We start from the raw sequence: 15,996 nt of genomic DNA on the forward strand, positions 1-15,996 counted from the left end.
AGAAAATCTTTGCTTCTTGATTCTCATGGTGAGGCTGGTTGTGCCATTGCTGAGAAATCAAGGGGAGGCTTGGCCTCAGGACCCACTCACCTACTTTGCATCCTCAGATATGAATATACAATTCATGTCTGAATTAGAACTGGTTCTAAATGGGTTACAGATGTGAACAGTTAAAAGGCCTCCTGGAATTACCGAAAGGGCTCTGCTTATGAATCACTGGTCTGCCATTTATCCCTGACACGGCTGCAGGTTTGCTGAGTGACTGCTGTCGCTCGGGCTGGGGTGCGGTGGCACAATCTCAGCTCATTGCAACCTCCTCCACCTGGGTTCAAGCGATTTTCCTGTCTCAGCCTCCCGAGTAGCTGGGATTACAGGCACCTGCCTCTTCGCCGGGCTAATTTTTGTATTTATGGAGTTTCACCATGTTGGCCAGGCTGGTCTCAGACTCTTGACCTCCAGTGATCTACCCACCTCGGCCTCCCAAAGTGCTGGGATTACAGGCGTGAGTCACTGCGCCTGGCCAGGGTGCCAATCTTGTATAAGGTATCTTTGTGGTTCTTTCTAGTCCATTGGAAGGCTAAATATTATTAAAAATTCTTCTGACCAAAGTCCCCTTTTGATTTCCAGCTCTGTTGACAATATGCGGGGGTGGGGGAGGGGTGGTTCTAGTCACTGGCTCCTAATGTTGGTCATTGCTGGTCAGAGGGTGATGCCTTCTTGTACCTGGACCAAGCTTGTCTCCCTCGCCATTCCTGAGAGATGCCACATTTCTGCCAGTGGAGGCAGCTCTGCACCTCTCTGGATCCCCCCAGAACAGATATAAAATAGCTCCCACCCCATCCTTCCCTGTCTAGTATCAACTTGTCAGTGGGATCTCCTGCCAGTGCGGGCTCCACCTGTCCTTGCTTGGATTTCAGACATGCATTCCCCAGCTTCATCCATCCTCACCTCGACCAGCAGAGCCAGTGTCCCTGGGGGTTTTAGAGCTCAAGGGTGGCCCCTGGTTTTGGAAAGAGAGAGGTTGGGAGGGAGGCCCTTGATACCCTGCTGCTTTTTAGATAACCGACCTACAGCTTCTTTTGTGAATTGGACAAGATGCTTAACCTGTTTGAGCCTCAGTTTCATCACCCTTAAAATTGGGATAGCAGCATTCATAGTGCCAGAGTTCGCCCAGGTATTTGGGTTATGCTTTAGTGTGCAGCATTCATGTGGCAGTCAGATACATACTTATGGAGAGCACAAGAGCTGGCGTGAACTCCTAGAGAGACAGGCATGAGCCCATCTTCTACAGAAACCCCCTGGTTGCACTGGGCCACACACAGACACTCCAGCCATAAGCATGCTCAGGCTCAATGGCGCACACAACTGCACACATCACCGTCTGTCCTAACAGGGCCTGGGGTTGCTCCCGGGATGCTGCTTTCACTCAACCAACCACAGCTGGAAACCCATCTGTTCCTTCCTCAACTCTGAAGCCAAGAGTGGGGGGCAGGTCGGAGTGTGTGTGCTGCTCAAGATGAGTAGCCCTGGTGTCTGGAGGGGGGGTGAGTGGGCGACGGTGGGGTGAGTGGGCGACGGTGGGGTGAGTGGGCGAAGCAGTGCGGTGAGTGGGCGACGGTGAGGTGAGTGGGCGACGGTGGGGTGAGTGGGCGACGGTGGGGTGAGTGGGTGACGGTGGGGCGAGACGGTGGGGTGAGTGGGCGACGGTGGGGTGAGTGGGCGAAGCGATGCGGTGAGTGGGCGAAACGGTGCGGTGAGTGGGCGACGGTGGGGTGAGTGGGCGAAGCAGTGCGGTGAGTGGGCGACGGTGAGGTGAGTGGGTGACGGTGAGGTGAGAGGGCGACGGTGAGGTGAGTGGGTGACGGTGGGGCGAGACGGTGGGGTGAGTGGGCGAAGCGATGCGGTGAGTGGGCGACGGTGGGGTGAGTGGGCGACGGTGGGGTGAGTGGGCGACGGTGGGGTGAGTGGGCGACGGTGCGGTGAGTGGGCGACGGTGGGGTGAGTGGGCGACGGTGGGGTAAGTGGGCGAAGCAGTGCGGTGAGTGGGCGACGGTGGGGTGAGTGGGCGACGGTGGGGTGAGTGGGCGACGGTGGGGTGAGTGGGTGACGGGGTGAGTGGGTGAAGCAGTGCGGTGAGTGGGCGACGGTGGGGTGAGTGGGCGACGGTGGGGTGAGTGGGCGACGGTGGGGTGAGTGGGTGAAGCAGTGCGGTGAGTGGGCGACGGTGAGGTGAGTGGGTGACGGGGTGAGTGGGCGACGGTGGGGTGAGTGGGCGACGGTGGGGTGCACTTGTGTACACAGCCAGGGAAGAATGCCCATTAGGATGCTGGAAAGTCCTCTGGGGAGAACTACCCAGGTTGTCCAATAATATATCAATTTAAAAAAATTTTTTTAGCTTGAGGAAGAAGTGATGCAGGCTAGTGGTGGCCCCAGTGTCCATTCAATAAATGTTTTCTGAGTCCCATGTGGCTAGATGTGGCCCAGTCCCACTGGTCTCAGATTCCTCTTTCTGAGGATTTCCGCAGAGCAAGTGATGCGATGGGTGTGAAAAACTGGATGCCCTGGCCGGGCGCGGTGGCTCACGCCTGTAATCCCAGCACTTTGGGAGGCGGAGGCAGGTGGATCACGAGGTCAGGCGATTGAGACCATCCTGGCTAACACGGTCAAACCCCATGTCTACTAAAAATACAAAAAAAAAAAAAAAAAAAATAGCCGGACATGGTGGTTGGTGTCTGTAGTCCCAGCTACTGGGGAGGCTGAGGCGGGAGAATGGTGTGAACCCCTAAATACTTCAGCATGTATGGACATTCTCTTATATAACTCCAATACAGGGCAGGTGCAGTGGCTCACGCCTGTAATTCCAGCACTTTGGGAGGCCAAGGTGGGCAGTTCTTGAGGTCAGGAAGTTCCAGACCAGCCAGGCCAACATAGTGAAACCCTGTCTCTACTAAAAATACAAAAAAATTAGCCGTGTGTGGTGGGTGCCTGTAATCCCAGCTACTCGGGAGGCTGAGGCAGGAGAATCACTTTAACCCGGGGGAGGCAGAGGTTGCAGTGAGCCGAGATTGCACCATTGCACTCCGGCCTGGGCAACAGAGTGAGACTCCATCTCAAACAAACAAACAAACCAACCAAAAAACTCCAATACAATAATTAAATTCGCAAAACAAAACATTGACATATTATCTAATATGTAGTATATATTTACATTTTACCAATTGCCCCAGTAATTGTCTTTTTTTTTTTTTTTTTTGAGACGGAGTCTCACGCTGTTGCCTAGGCTGGAGTGCAGTGGCGCGATCTCGGCTCACTGCAAGCTCCACCTCCCGGGTTCCCGCCATTCTCCTGCCTCAGCCTCCTGAGTAGCTGGGACTACAGGCGCCCGCCACCGCGCCCGGCTAATTTTTTGTATTTTTTTAGTAGAGACGGGGTTTCACCGTGGTCTCGATCTCCTGACCTTGTGATCCGCCCGCCTCGGCCTCCCAAAGTGCTGGGATTACAGGCGTGAGCCACCGCGCCCGGCCGCCCCAGTAATTGTCTTTATAGTAACGTCTTTTTTTTTTTCCTTTTTTTTGAGACAGTCTCTCTCTGTCCCCCAGGTTGGAGTGCAGTGGTGTGATCTCGGCTTACTGCAACCTCTACCTCCCAGGTTTAAGGGATTCTCATGCCTCAGCCTCTCAAGTAGCTGGGATTACAGGTGTGTGCCACCATACCCGGCTAATTTTTGTGTTTTTTTAGTAGCATGTTGGCCAGGCTGGTCTTGAACTCCTGGCCTCAAGGGACCTGCCTGCCTCAGTCTCCCAAAGTGCTGGGATTTGCGACCACCCCCGGCCACAATGTCTTTTTTTCCTCTTTGGGCTGCAATTGTTGATGACCTCACATGAGATTTAGTTGTCTTGGTCTCTTTCTTTCTTTCTTTCTTTTTTTTTTTTTTGAGATGGAGTTTCACTCTTGTCGCCCAGGCTAGAGTGCAATGGTGCGATCCCAGCTCACTGCAACCTCCTCCTCCCGGGTTCAAGCGATTGTCCTGCCTCAGCCTCCTGAGTAGCTGGGATTACAGGCGACCGCCACCACGCCCAGCTAATTTTTTGTATTTTCAGTAGAGACAGGGTTCTATCATGTTGGCCAGGCTGGTCTCGAACTCCTGACCTCAAGTGATCCACCCGCCTTGGCCTCCCAAAGTGCTGGAATTACAGGTGTGAGCCACCGTGCCTGGCTTTTTATTTCTTTAATCTGGAATAGTTTCTCAGCTTTTTGTTGTCATGCATGGCATTGATATTTTTGAAGTGTGTGGGACCAGTTTTCTAGAAATGTCCCTCAATCTGGGTTTGTCTGATGACGTTTCCTCATAGTTGTGTTCAGGTTGTGAATTTTGGGGCAGGAATACCACACAAGTGATGCTGGGTCCTTTTTGGTGCCTCGTGTCAGGAGCCACATGATGGGTATGTTAATTTCAATTCTTTGGTTAAGTAGGAGATTGCCAAGTTTCTCCATAGTAACGTTTCCATGCCTCCTCGTTAGAATTAACAAGGAAACCCAAGTTTTCAAGAAAAATGTCCAAGTTTGGGGAAGTTTATTTCACAAGCACACTTTCAGAGGTTGGTGGCACGCTTAGCCTTGGCGTGATCTTGGGCCAGGGGTTTTGAAAATGGAGTTCTGGCTTTGAGCTTTGCAGCACAGAGCAACTCTCTGTCCTTCCTCACGAGGACAAAGAATTCTGTGCATGAATGCCTGCCACGGGCCGGGAATGCCATGGGCTGTTTACCAGCCTCTGAATTGCCCAGTGGCGTCAGGCAGCCGCGCAAGTGCTTCCTAAGGCTGAAGGCGCCCAGCAGAGGCACTGCCATGGGCCACGGCAAATGTGTGGGGAACATTCTGCTGAGAAGGGCGGTTTCATTTCCCTTTAAACGCCTCTGTTATTTTCTACCACACGCTTGAGGCTTGGCCTTAACGGAAAAACTTCCCAGTAATGGGGCCAAGGATGAGAAAGGGTTACGGATGAAAAGACCTTCTCTTTGGACAGGGCGTTCTAGTCCACAGAGTGCTTTATCTCTTGAGATCTCACACTGGGTTCTCAGCTCCGCCCATGCAAGCAGGCAGCTCTGGCATTTGCTGACTCTATCTTACAAACCAGAAAGGTGAGGCTTAGAGAAGCGAAGCGATTGGTCTCAACTCATAGAGTTGGGAAGAGGTGACCTGGCCAAAGTCTATCCAAGCTTTCTGATTAAAAAAAAAAATTTTTTTTGTCTTCTCTGTGATGTCACTATTGTTTCCCTGAAGAAGCTGGGAATTTCTTTTCTGGGGGAATTTTAGGAAATAGAGGATGCCTCTTGAAATTTGCAGGGACTTGAACTTGGACTTTTTAACATTCTTGAAAGTAGTTATTAAAGTTAGTATGGCCCAGCACAATGGCTTACTCCTGTAATCCCAATGCTTTGGGAGGCTGAGGCAGGAGGATCACTTGAGGCCAGGAATTCAAGGCTGCAGTGAGCTGTGATTGTGCTATTGCACTCCAGTCAGAGTGACAGAGCGAGACCCAGTCCCAAAAAACAAATTAAAAAACCCCAATTATTATGTACAAAGCCCCTTTCTTCAATGAGCCTACCATCTAGTAGGGGAATAATAATAATAACAACTGTCAGTTCTGCTGTTTCCTAGCTATGTGACCTTGGGCAAGTTATCAAACCTCACTGTGCTGCAGTTTTGTTTTGTTTTGTTTTGTTTACTTGTTTGGTTTTTTTTTTGAGACGGAGTCTCACTCTGTCACCTAGGCTGGAGTGCAGTGGCGCCATCACGGCAACCTCTGCCTCCTGGATTCTCCTGCCTCAGCTTCCTCAGTAGCTGGGACTACAGGCATGTCCACCATGCCCAGCTAATTTTTGTATTTTTAGTAGAGACGGGGTTTTGCCATGTTGGTTAGGCTGGTCTCAAACTCCCGATCTCAAGTGATCTGCCTGCCTTGGCCTCCCAAAGTGCTGGGATTACAGGCGTGAGCCCGCATCCCCAACCCTGTTTGTTTAATCTATAAAATAGGGATGATATGGTACTTCTCTCGCAGTTTTGTGGGGAGGATGATTTAAGTTAATGTGGTCAGCATACAGTAAATACTGTGTTAGCTATTCCTATGTATTTTTAGTTTGTGTGAGGCCTTGTGTATGTATTTTACATGCTTTCTCTCTTTTCATTTCCACAACAACCGTATGAGGTGGGCATGATGGTTCTCATTTAATAGACAAAGAAACTGAGGCTCAGAGAGGTTAAGCATGATGTCCAAGGTCACACAGCTAGCAAATAGCAGGGGTCTGTGCTGACTGAAAAGCCCATGCTTTTAATAGCATTCTGCTTGCTCTGGTACCAGGAAGACTGTTAATAACAGTGTATAACTATTTCAAAGTTTGGAGAGGAGTGTGGGGAAGGCATTCCAGGCAGAAGGACGGGAATAAAAGTGTGGAAGTGGAGATGTGTGCGTGGGAGGTTTAGCAGGGTCAGGCCGGGGAGCAAGAGAAGGGGAACGAACTCAGAATGAAACCTGAGAGCCAGGCAGCTTGGCGGGTTTCAGGTCCAGCCCTGAAAGGAAAAGACTGGGACATACACCCATTTGCCCATTTTGGGGAGGAGGGGGTAGGGTTTAGGGTTCAGGCTCAGCCTCCTGGCTGCTGTCAGTCCCTCCCGAGGCTCTCCTGGGTCCTTCCTCTCCTGAGTCTTCACTCTTCCACTGTAATAATAAACAAGGGAGAAACTATGATCAAATCATTTGCATTGTAATGAGCCCCACCCACTGGCCCCAGACCACCCGGCCCACGCAGCCTGGAAGCCCCCCCCAGCCCTGGCTAAGCCCATGGCCTCCCGCTGCCCTGCAGCTAGGAAAATACAGGCCAGGCCTGATGCACACCCCTCTGGCCAGCTGGGGCCCTGAGGGGCTGAGCCTCCTGCCTGGGGGAGAACCTGTAAATGCAACGGGGCTGCAAGGAGGCATTTTGGGTGAAACAAAGTTGTTCCTGCCCCTGACAGTTTCCCCTGTATCTCTTCACCTGCCAGCCCTGCTTGGCTCCAGGGCGAGGCTGATTTTAGCCCGAAGTGAGAACTTGCCAACAATCCGTGGTGTGAGTAGAAGGATCTCAGTCTTCCTGACCTCCTGGGTTGGATGGAGCAGCTCCCCTGACCCCACAAACCCCAATACCCTCCCAAGGGGAAGGAACTCGGGCGTCCCCAAGCTCAGCTCAGACCACTTGCTCTTTTTTTAAAAAAATGTTTATTTATTTACTTATTATTATTTATTTATTTTTAGACAGGATCTCGCTCTGTTGCCCAGGGTGGAGTGCTGTGGCGTGATCATGGCTCACAGCAGCCTGGACATCCTGGGCTCAAGCCATCCTCCCACCTCAGCCTACCCTGTAGCTGGGACTACCCGCGTGCGCTACCATGCCCAGCTCGGTGACCACCTCCCCACCTCCCGCCTTTTTTTTTTTTTTTTTTGTAGAGACGGGGGTCTTGCTGTGTTGCCCAGGCTGGTCTGGAATTCATGAGTTTAAGCGATCCTCCTGCCTCGGCCAGCGGAAGTGCTGGGATTACAGGCATGAGCCACTGCACTCGGCCTGGACCGCTTGCTCTTCGTTCCGGAGATTATGGGGAGCTGGAGAAGAAAGCAAGCAGAAAACTAAGGGGGAAAACATGAGAAACAATGGGCAGAGGCGGACAGTGTGGCCAGGGGTCTTGCTGGGGGGTGGATAGTGGGGCGAGGCGTGTCGGCGGAGGCAGCAGGGGAGGAGCAAAGCCCTAGGTCGAGGGGGAGGGAAGGGCGGCGGCTTGCAATGAGCAGCAGGGAGCGTTAAAGGGCGTGAAGAGGAAGGAAGAAAAAGAGGGAGAGGACTCACAGGGAGCAAGGACTGTGTCAAAGGTGACTTCGAGGGGACTTTAGCCCCGCTCCCTGTCTCCATAAATCCCTTCTAGCACTCCAAACAAACCTACAATCGAAGTAAAGCAGCGCACTTTCAATATAGAGGCAAGTCCCTTGCTTCAACCAGAAATGGGATGATACCCGGTAAGCCCCCATCCAGCAAGCCCGGGGCACTCAGAATCAAGGGCATGAGACCCTGGTCTGTAGCGAGCATCTGCGGCCACACCCCGCTGGCCGAATTGTCGATTGCCAGGCCATATTTGGGCCCCATGACCCATTGCTAGGCGGATTTTTGTCCCCTGGGGTTGCTGTGAGCCACGTGCCCGCAGACTGGGTTGGAGGCTTGGGACACAGAGGAGAGCAAAGAGGGGCCGAGCAGGGGGGAAAGAAGACCCTGGGGGAATGTCGGGAAGCTGCTGAGGCCAGGTTTACACTTCCCAAGGGGTGGCCACCGGACCTCACCCCTTACCCTACTGGGTCCCCAATCCCCAAACAGTGCGCCTTTCGTTGCGCGCTTTCCCCTTTATCCAGACTTCCTTCAAATAGCAGCTTTGTACCCTGAGAAACTAAGGTCCTGGAGAGTGTCAGTGTCATATATGTTATTGTTTTTCAATGTTTACATTTAAAAAGAGAGTTTTTAGACCCTGAGGGATGGGTTTCTCACGTGGTTGCTTCAGGCCCATCAGCAGGCCAGCTTAGGGCATTTTGGAAGGCAGAGCCTTTTAGCACATCCTCACAAACAGCGTCGTACCCGCCTTGCTTTCTCCTCTAGGAGCTCCTGACATCCTCTGGATGCTGGGCTGCAGGGGGCAGGGTAGGGGGTGGGGCAGGGGCGCTTGACCCTTATGTGGAGGAGTTTTGGCCTTAAGGTTCCCCAACCCCAGCCAGGTGAAAGGGGAGGCTTTGGACAACCTTGGGCCTTTCCAGCCAGTGTTTACCTAGGTGTGTGGTCTCCTAAAGGGCGCGTGGCTGCCAACCACGCCTCTGTCCTCTGTCTCCGGTGGCCAGGCGGTGGGGAGGGCTGGAATGTGAGCAGGCAGGCAAGAATAATGCCAGGGCATTTTCTATTTGTAAGATTGCAAGTTCGGCTCACAACTTGAATTTCAAGTGGGCCCTTCAGGCAGATAGGGAAGTCAGATGAGAAAGTGGAGGCAGCCAGTGCAGATTGTCTAAATTCCTGGAAAATAAATTCTAGGAATTTAGCTGCAGGAGGGAGGAGCCCCAGGTGGGATAAGTTCTGGGTAAATTTGCTGGGGGGCCTGGCAGGGAGGGGTGGCTTTTTGTCCTTCACTCTATTTGAACAACATGTTTTTCCAAAAACTGCTTGTCTCTTGAATCATGTTTAAGACACTAATTTCCTTCCTTCCTTCCTTCCTTCCTTCCTTCCTTCCTTCCTTCCTTCCTTCCTTCCTTCCTTCCTCTCTCTCCCTTTCTTTCTCTCTCTCTTTCTTTTCTTTTCCTTCCTTCCTTCGTTCCTTCCTTCGTTCCTTCCTTCCTTCCTTCCTTCCTTCCTTCCTTCCTTCCTTCCTCCCTTCCTTTCTCTCTCTCTCTCTCTCTCTCTCTCTCTCTCTCTCTCTCTCTCTCTTTCTTTCGAGATGGAGCCTTGTTCTGTTGCCTAGGTTGGAGTGCAGTGGTAGGGTCTTGGCTCACTGAAACCTCCGCCTCCTGTGTTCAAGCAATTCTCCTGCCTCAAACTCCCTAGTAGCTGGGATTACAGGTGTGTGCCACCGCGCCTGACTGATTTTTAGTAGAGACGGGGTTTCACCATGTTGGCCAGGCATGAGCCACTGTGCCCGGCCTCGAGCCAGGGACTTTTAGAAAAAATTATTTTTTAAACTGAGCTGCTGTCCTCTTATGAGGGAAAACCTCTCCCTCTAAGTACTGATTTTGGTGACTGCTCTTAAAATAATTATTGTGTCTAAAAATGGAAAATTACATGTTACTGTTTATCAAAAGGAAATAAACACCTTGGATTAATCAGGTTCTTGCCACTGGATGGTGAGTCCAGACCTTGCCGGCAACCCAGGTAAAAAGGCCACTCTGCATGTTCTGCAAACACTCACTTTTTTTTTTCTTTTTCTTTTTCTTTTTTTTTTTGAGATGGAGTCTCACTTTGTTGTCCAGGCTGGAGTGCAATGGCACGGTCAGGGCTCACTGCAACCTCTGCCTCTTAGGTTCAAGCGATTCTCCTGCCTCAGCCTCTTGAGTAGCTGAGATTACAGGTGCCTGCCCCCACGCCCGGCTAATTTTTGTATTTTTAGTAGAGACAGGGTTTCACCATGTTGGCCAGGCTGGTCTCGAGCTCCTGACCTTGTGAGCCTCCCGCCTTGGCCTCCCAAAGTGCTGGGATTACAGGCGTGAGCCACCGCGCCCAGCCCACTTTCGTTGTTTTACAGTTTCCGAAGGGGAAGTGTTCAGATCCTGTGTGTCTGCTGAGGCTTACTTGCCATGTCTGGTTATGTAATCGTGGAGAACCTTTGATTGGGCTTTGCTGGTGGCAGAAATAAGGACAGGAAAAAACATGGGAGTCAGGGCGTGTCCCCCACTCACTCCTACTTGAGATGGGTTGGACTGTTGATTGTTTTGTATTTATGAGCATTTGCGGAACTCTCACGGAATATGGAGATTTAAAAGTTGGACAGAAATGCTTCAGTAAGTCAGCCTGAACTGTACATAGGTTCACACAGGGAAAAAAAGGTCTTGGAGGTGGCTCCAAACACTACATGTCTCAGCCTCTTCATACTCCAGCCAAGACCCACGGAGCACTCGGTGGTCTGCCTGCTTTTGACTTAGCCACTGTCAGCCTCTGCAGTCTCAAGCTGGCCTCTCCAGCCACACTCAGCTCTTTCCAGTACCCTTAATGTACTCTTCTCTCTCCAGCACCCTGGCTTTCATGCAGGCTTCTCTTCTTCATCCTTTGGGTTTCAGTTCAGAGGTCATTTCCTCCTGGAAGCCTTCCTGGATATTCCCCAGCCATCTCATACATTTGTGTTGCTCTGTACTTTTTTGCTCTTAGCACTATTCATATTAAAATATCAGTGGCCAATGGCTTGTCTGTCTGCCTCTCGCTCCAGACCGTCAGCTCTGTGAGTGAGATGTAGTGTGCTTGTCCATCATGATGTCTCCAGCGCACTGCCAGGCACATGGCACGTGGCAGAAACTCGATAAGCCATCTTATCACTATCCAATCACTTCATACACTTCCCTTCGGCCACTGCTGCTCCAGTTTTCCTTCTGTCAATTACTGTTTAGTTTCTTGGTCTCCCAGGTTTTAGCCTATACTTAGGGTAAAAACAAACAAAAGTTAAAGAACAAAACAAAATAAACTCTCTCTAATAAACTTGCTGAAGTTTTGCAGTTCGCTTGCTTTCCTTGAGCTGCGGAAGAGTGTGAATTTAGCTAAATTCTGTGCCCTGTCAGCTGGCAAACTCCTCAAATCCACACCATTCCAGCCCCCAGGACTGCCCTGCTGGGGTGGGAAAGGAGGCAGAGGAAAAGCTCGGAGACTCTGAAGTCGAAGACCTGAAGCCCGAGAAAGGTGGGGTGGCAAGAGCGGCCGAAAAGGTGCTGCTTGGGGCAGGAAGTTGAGGAAGAGGGAGTGGAGGAGTGCTCAGGTGTGGAAGAGGAGGAGACACCCCAAATCTGCCCAGTTTGGTCCGAAACGGGTGGCTGGCATCTCTCACTGCTTAAGTCTAGGCAGTGTGGCTTTTGATTATTCTTCTGTTCTCCTTTCCTTCCTTCCTAGAGAATTGTTTGACCCGCAAAGCCTGGCTGGGATGTGGAGAGCTGTGTTTCCCACCTGCAGCAAGGCGGGGCTGGCTTTGTCTTTGCAGCTCACTGCCCCATGCCCCCTGCCTGCCCCACCGCTCTCTTTGTGCCTGACAGACACAGCAACAGTGGCTCCGTGGCCAGCGTCCAGCGCTGCAGAATGAGACAAAGCCCTGTGTATTTGCTGGGCAGCACTTGGCTGTGATATATTGACATGTGAGCGCAGGAGAGTATTTGTGGCATCTGGAGAGCAAAGCGCTCACATCATGCTGGGGTTTGGCAAATGCATTTATTTCTCTCAGGTTTTGGCAAAGTTCTTTTTTTCTTTTTCTTTTTCTTTTTTTTTGAGATGGAGTGTTGCTTTGCTTTGTCGCCAGGCTGAAGTGCAGTGGCACAATCTTGGCTCACTGCAACCTTCACCTCCTGGGTTCAAGAAATTCCCCTGCCTCAGCCTCCTGAGTAGCTGGGACTACAGGTGGGCACCACCCCGTCTGGCTAATTTTTTGTATTTTGGTAGAGACGGGGTTCCACCACGTTGGTCAGGATGGTCTCTATCTCCTGACCTCGTGATCCACCCACTTTGGCCTCCCCAAGTGCTGGGATTACAGATGTGAGCCACTGCGCCCGGCAGGCAAAGTTCTTCTAGAATGTAGAATTTGAGGCATTGACACCGGAAATCTCTTTGGAAGATAGGGATAAAATTGTTTTGTTGTTGTTGTTGTTGTTGTTTTTGGATGGGGTCTCACTCCGACCCCCAGGCTGGAAAGCAGTGGTGCCATCTGCCACTCCACCTTCCGGGGTCAAGCAATCCTCCCACCTCAACTTCCCAAGTGCCACCATGCCTGGCTAATTTGTTTTGTGTTTTTGATTTTTTTTTTTTTTGGTAGAGATAGTGTTTCACTATGTTACCCAGGCTGGTCTCGAACTCCTGAGTTGAAGCGATTCTCCTCCCTCAGCCTCCCAAAGTGTTAAGATTACAGGTGTGAGCCACCACGCCCAGCCAGAACTATATGTTTTAATGTGATATGATATGTCTGAGCAATGTCCACATCCAGTTTTCAAGGGGGAAAAAACTTGACAGTGAGTATTCCCAGCTCGACGCTGCCTTGTTCAAACCTCAGCTGACATAGAGGCTTCTGCCGGTTCCTTGTCTACAGAGAGTAAGCTCTTCCCAGCCAAAGGGGAGATGAAAGGATTATTTACTACGTAAAGTCGTGAGGCAGCAATCTCCCAGTTTGTTCGCTTAGCTGAAAGTGGAAAAAAAAATGATGTTGAGCCGGGCGCGGTGGCTCAAGCCTGTAATCCCAGCACTTTGGGAGGCCGAGGCGGGTGGATCACGAGGTCAGGAGATCGAGACCATCCTGGCTAACACAGTGAAACCCCGTCTCTACTAAAAATACAAAAAACTAGCCGGGCGCGGTGGCGGGCGCCTGTAGTCCCAGCTACTCGGGAGGCTGAGGCAGGAGAATGGCGTAAACCCGGGAGGCGGAGCTTGCAGTGAGCTGAGATCTGGCCACTGCACTCCAGCCTGGGTGACAGAGCAAGACTCCGTCTCAAAAAAAAAAAAAAAAAAAAAAAAAAAAAAAAAAAATGATGTTGAGGTGGTTCTTTCGCTCGATTTCTGGTATGATCAACTGGGTTCAGCAATCTAAAACTCATTTGGATTTTTTAAGTCATTGGGGAGGTTTGGAGCTGCATACCACACCCTGTGAGTGTCACCATTGGGCTCTCTGAGGGACAGCACGTAGGTATGGGAGGAACAGGTTCAAACCTGACTCTGATCGTTAACAAAGCTAGTGTTCTCTAGCACACGTGACTCTCTGGGCCAATCAGATTACCCCAGCCTTCTAGCACCCGTGTGAACCGGCATAGCTGGGAAGCTGGCTAGGCTGGGCTCAGGTGGGGCAGCCAGGTACCTTTATAGTATGATTTGAAGGTCTCAGGTAAGGCTGCCCTAGCCTGAAATATCTCCCCTACTGGCTTGTCAAGGATGTCTGAGTTTCGCCACTATTGAGTCATTCCTTTGCGTTTACTACGGCCCTTGTCTTGTGAATGCAGGTTGGTTTGGAATACAGGATCCTTCACCTTCCCACCTTAAATTGCATGGATACAACTAGACTATGTTTAATCTCTTGGGTAAGCCACAAACTCAGTTCCACTTTTTTATGCCAGGCTTGTCTTGAGGCATTTCACCTGCCCCTCTTCCCTACTCTGTTCAGCTTAGACCCGAAGCAAGCTGGAGCCAGGTAGTCTGGTGCGGGGGACAGAGGAGCAGAGGACCGGGAAGTGAGGGCACCGAGGACCAGCAGGCTCTCCCAGCTGGCTTCTGGCTCTCCAGCACAGAAAAGCTTGGCTGAGCCTTGGTCTGGTGTCAGATGACCCCTGAAGGGAGATGTGGTCTCCCCATTTTGGCCCAGATGGAGTACAGTTATCTCTTACATGGACTTCCTTCCACTTACTCACTTTCCCCTTACCAGCGATCCTCTGTCCTCCTACTGTTGCACTCTCAGCCATCATCATTCTACGTGGCCTCATGCCAGAAGGGAAGTCTCATTGGCATCCTGGAGGAGCAAGGAGCTCCTAAGCCCAACCAGCACTCGGCCACACCCCTTCCCCCTTTGTGGCTTGGTTCACAGTCTCCAGGAGGTGGAGGAGTGGCTAGGAGCTGCACAGCTGCTGACTGCTCAACTTGTACGGCTGGTTTTTTTGGTTTTTTTTGAGACAGAGTCTTGCTCTGTTGCCCAGGCTGGAGTGCTGTGGCACAATCTTGGCTCACTACAACCTCCGCCTCCCAGGTTCAAGTGATTCTCTTGCCTCAGTCTCCCAAGTAGCTGAGATGACAGGCACACACCACCATGCCCAGCTAAATTTTTTTGTATTTTTAGTAGAGCTGGGGTTTCACCATGTTGGTCAGGCTGGTCTCGAACTCCTGACCTCAGGTGATCCGCCCGCCTCGGCCTCCCAAAGTGCTGGGATTACAGGCATAAGCCACTGTGCCTGGCAGGTTTGAATAGATACAGAGGATGTTTACTGAGGGGCCAGTCAGATGCTATGGGTCTGCACTAAAGCCTTAAACCCTATCCATCTTCTCCTCTTTCCCAGGCCTAGAAGACATGGTCAGAGCTCATCTATGTCATGCCCCTGCCTCTGGGCATATTTTATGTCCTCATGCCCATGCCTCTCTTCCAGAGACCACTCCCACCAAAGGAAGTGGGAGAAGATAGGTGGAAGAGAGACCATAAAGTCCACTGGAATATAGGCTTCATGAGGGCAGGGATTTTTAATATATCCCCAGAGTCTAGAACAGTGCCTGGCCCACAGTAGATGCTCCATAAATGCTTGTTGAATAATGAACCTCCCCTTGTTGAAGTAATCACAACTGGTAAAGTACTTTCAATCCTAATGAATATTCTGTTGGGCAGGTGGAAATTTTTAGAACCAACATTTCCAAAGATTTATTTATTTATTTATTTTTATTTATTTATTTATTTTTTTAGCGAAGGGCCTTGCTCTGTCACTCAGGCTGGAGTGTACTGGCATGATCACAGCTCACTGCAACCTTGAACTCCTGGACTCAAGAGATCCTCAGCTTTCCGAGTAGTTCTTACTGACAGGCACAGCTTCCACACCTAGATAATAAATTTTTTTTTTTTTTTTTTTTTTTTTTTTTTTTTTAGAGTCTGGGTTTACTATGTTGCCCAGGTGCTGCTCTCAAACTTCTGGCCTCAAGCCATCCTCCCACCTTGGCCTTCTAAAGCACTGGGATTATAGGCACAAGCCACTATGCCTGGCCCCAAAGATTCAATTTTTAATTACACCATATAGTGTAATTATAATTACATTTAGTGTAATCTTAGTATGCCATTGATTTTTGTAAAAAATTAAAACAATACAAGAGAAATTCCACTTGTTCTGAACACCCTTGCATGCTCCTCCTTAATGATAACCATCGGCTTCATCTTGGCATGTGCCCTGTAGATTTTGCTCAATGCATTTGGACGTGTCCAAACATAGAAGCCTAGAATTTTGTGGGTTAACAACAACAAAACTCACAAAACCATAAATAAGATTGGACTGTGTTGTTTTGCAATTTCCTTTTTCCCTTCTTAACGTTTTGGAGAGGTTCCATGTAGGTGAAAACAGACCTACCTCATTCTTTTCATTGTGAAATATTGTGCAGCATAGATATATTGTATATTTAACATTTCCTGTATTGATGGACTTTTAAGTCATTTCCAGTGTTTACTTTTTTTTTTTTTGAGATGAAGTCTCCCCTCTGTCACCCAGGCTGGAGTGCAGTGGCTCAATCTCGGCTCACTGCAACCTCTGCT

General features: G+C 50.4%; 1 protein-coding gene across 1 annotated transcript in view; it reads left to right on the forward strand.

Moving 5' to 3' along the window:
* Positions 1-15,996, forward strand: part of LOC105469441 (AHNAK nucleoprotein) — a 114,941-nt gene that overhangs the window by 31,713 nt on the left and 67,232 nt on the right. The window lies entirely within an intron of this gene.

The sequence above is a fragment of the Macaca nemestrina genome, chromosome 12, assembly GCF_043159975.1.
Source record: "Macaca nemestrina isolate mMacNem1 chromosome 12, mMacNem.hap1, whole genome shotgun sequence".
Lineage (NCBI taxonomy): Eukaryota > Metazoa > Chordata > Mammalia > Primates > Cercopithecidae > Macaca > Macaca nemestrina.